The sequence below is a fragment of the Triticum dicoccoides genome, chromosome 3B (genome assembly GCF_002162155.2).
Source record: "Triticum dicoccoides isolate Atlit2015 ecotype Zavitan chromosome 3B, WEW_v2.0, whole genome shotgun sequence".
NCBI classification, from domain to species: domain Eukaryota; kingdom Viridiplantae; phylum Streptophyta; class Magnoliopsida; order Poales; family Poaceae; genus Triticum; species Triticum dicoccoides.
This window is the reverse complement of record NC_041385.1, coordinates 29,760,452-29,763,794: the sequence shown is the minus strand read 5'-3', so window position 1 is coordinate 29,763,794 and position 3,343 is coordinate 29,760,452. Positions and strand designations below refer to the sequence as shown.

Sequence of the window (3,343 nt, the reverse complement as noted above, 5' to 3'; positions counted from 1 at the left end):
GGCCCTCGAAGGCAGAGGAGGAGGGAAAGGCCCCGCCGCCGCCGCGCCGACCGGGCTTTGCCCGTCAGCGCCTGCCGGCGGCGGCGGGGGAGGGAGGGGGGAGGGGGATGGGAGGCGCGGCTGCTAGGGTTCCCCCCCGGCGCGCGCGGGCGCGTCGCGGGAGGGGAGGGGAGGAAAAAAAATCCCTCAAAACATTTAGGATGATCATGCGGGAGTATCCAGTATTTGTTTAATTGCTTGTGCATAGTTGGTGTCTTGGTGATCATGCGGGAGTATCCAGTATTTGTTTAATTGCTTGTGCATAGTTGGTGTCTTGGTGATCATGCGGGAGTAAATCGCTATTTGCTCAAAACTGGCAATTTTGTTGTTTTCATTTGTGAATGGCGAATTTGTTGTATGGTGATTCATAAAATTGTTTTACAGTTTTGTGATATGCCCATTTCCTAAACTGGGTTTTCCATACGTATATGCAGAATATGCTTGCTCTCATTTATTTGTTTGAATCCATGGACAGTAAGAAATTTAATTACTGCCACAAAACATCCTTTTATTATTGAACTACTGCTCTTTAGCTTCAGACTTCCAATCTTAAAATCGCGCACCCACAGGCCACTAGGAAGTTTTTTTGCATACATGCACCTAACCGGATAATGTAGCTAGCTATCTAGGCGGGCCGCGGAGCACAGTCGAGGGTAGTAGCCGAGGTCCGTGTCGTTCACCAGCACATGCCAAGGCCCAGCAGCGCTCTGCACATCATCCACGCATGGAAATGGAAAGCTTGTTAACAAAATGAAACTATTTATATTATCCAAAAAGTTATGTCATAGGTACATACCTTTTCTATACTAACTAGTAAGTATGGTACGGGATCATCTACACCGGATGCACCATTGACGATGCTAGCGCCCAGGGCGATGGCCCTGCTTGTTTGAACGAACCCTCCGCAGTTCAAGTTGTAGCACAGAGTCTTACCGCCATCGGCCTTTGTACATGAATCAAACAAGATTAGATCAGATTCGGATAGCGCTACATACCACTCACCTAGTCACCCTACGAGTACACTCTACACATACTCACCGTATAGAATATGTTTAACCGAGGATTGGTGTCTTTTTCTGGATAAGCCTGCAAGCAGAACGCACTCGGCACATGAATTATTAATGTCATTATAAGTCGTGATTATAACATGCTTATGTAGATAGACCTAATAAATAAGACAGAATTGAGGTAGTATATGGTGCCCACGTGTACGTACAAAGAGGCCAGCTGCTATCTGATTGGTGACATCGGGCGGTAATACGCCGGGTGTAGGGTCGAATTCGGTGTCCTTGGTGCCGGCCAGGAGGAGGTAGGTCGCGGTGTACTCCGAGCCGTGGACGCGCGCCGGCTTCCACACCGGCAGCTGTACATACGCTCCGCTGTACGGCCCGTTGGCACCAATCGCTACAGCGAACTACACACCCGCATCAAAATCAAGGTGAGACCAACGACTTGCAAGCAGTATGCTAATACTATGAAACAGTGAGAGTATACAAACACAAAATAAGTATACTGAGGAGAAAGACCTCGTATCTGGGGCCGGCCGCATTGGCAGCGCCACTCCAAGTGCTAATATTAGCTGCACGTAGCGGCGATGGGAAAAGACTTCCTGTGAGGTAATTAACGGAGGGGTTCGTCCTTAGGATGGGGATGCTCCCTATGGGGCATTGCCTTGTGCCTTTGTGCCATTCCTGCTCCACCGTCTGTCGCCCGCTTATCCTCATCTTGTTGCCCAGCCACGGCTCTGGCTATATCCCTCATTATCTGCATGCACCCGCACACACATTTATGCACGGCATCACTTGTTTCAAAAGGAAGAAAATATGGGCACTAATTTTCTTGGATATGGAGAATAAAAGTAGACCACTCGCGGGAAATTCAGTAGCTAATTATTTGCATGTATAAAATGAGGATCATTAACCTGGTGTTTCAGGTCCTTCAGCAAGGGGTTATTCAGGCTCGGTTGCTTGTAGATGTCAACACAGTCAATTATTTCCCCATTTCTGCTCTGCAATATGCGTATAGAAAATGTTATGCGTACAAAACTAATGAAGAAGGTATACTCCCGAAAGAACAAAATCGTAAGGAGTTGTATAGTTTTGAATCAACTGAACATATATATAGATGGAGGTGGATACATGTGTATAGCTTTATGGTCATCTTAATGTCTTTGGGATCAAATTGTACCGCATCATCAACAACCGCGGCCAGAGCCAACTCTGCTGCAAAAACGACCAGCAGAAGCAAGGAGCACCATGACAAGTTCATCACCTATGTTGCTGACTCTCTATTGTTTTTGAGTTTTGACTGAACCGTGAGATGAACTAATCAATGGATGCTCATATATATAGGCCGGCCGCAGTACTTTTACCAATTCACACACTTAGTTGGGCAATAAATGTTGGAAGAGTATAATGACCAAAATATCCTAGGTAAAATACAATTTATATGGTCAGTGTTGAGCTACTAGCAAACAAATAACTCGGTGGAGTAGGGGAAAATACTGGTCAAATACATTAAACAACCATAAATTATCATGTTGTCTCGTAGGAGCTGCTAGCTGGCTGTAGTCATTGTAGTACTAGTAGACAATATGTTGAACTGGTTGCTAGCTGGCTGTCATCTGTACATTCATCTTTTTAATTAATTTGACATGTGTTTTCTGATGGCTGTCCATAAATGAGTGAATAAATGGATGCATGAGTTAAAAGATACAGACAATATGGAAGCTCATATTCTTCGCTCTCAGCGCTGCTTAATGGTGTTGGCACTTGAACGCGCTACCTACTGGGCTTAGCAAAACGTGAAAGCTACGCTCACTCATGCCATCTCGTTGGGTGGCTTCGCCGTCTAACAGTTGCTCGTTGACTTTCTAAAAAGTTCATAAAATTTCAAAAAAAATGTTAATCTGAAAAGAGTTCACAATTCTTTTGAAAACAATCATGAAATAGAGAAAAGTTCATAAAAAATAAAAAAACATGAATTTGCAAAAACACAAAATTGGAAACAAGTTCATGAGCTTGGAAAAAATTTCATGAAATTTTACAAAAGTTCTTGAAATTTTTAAAAAGTTCAAAATGTTCACAAAATTTGGAAAAATGTCACAAGCTAAAATTTTATGCACTTGAAAAAGTTCACAATTTTTTTCGAAAACTAGAGAAACTATCACTAAAATGGACAGAAATAGAAACACAAAAAACGGCAGAAGAAAACGAACTACCAATATCCTAAATGGGCCAGCCTGCTCGATAGAGGCGGGAGGTGTGCCCAATACTGAATACGCTCTATTTGGGATTGGGGGGAG

The 3,343-nt window shown here is 43.9% G+C and overlaps 1 long non-coding RNA gene across 1 annotated transcript; it reads right to left on the bottom strand.

Moving 5' to 3' along the window:
- Positions 1-567: 567 nt before the first annotated feature.
- On the bottom strand, positions 568-1,438 carry LOC119280611. Its single transcript, XR_005138121.1, has 4 exons — positions 1,256-1,438; positions 1,078-1,125; positions 836-982; positions 568-746 (listed from the first exon to the last, which is right to left on the bottom strand). It is a non-coding gene; the product is annotated as an uncharacterized LOC119280611 (long non-coding RNA).
- Between the last annotated feature and the right edge of the window lie 1,905 nt (positions 1,439-3,343).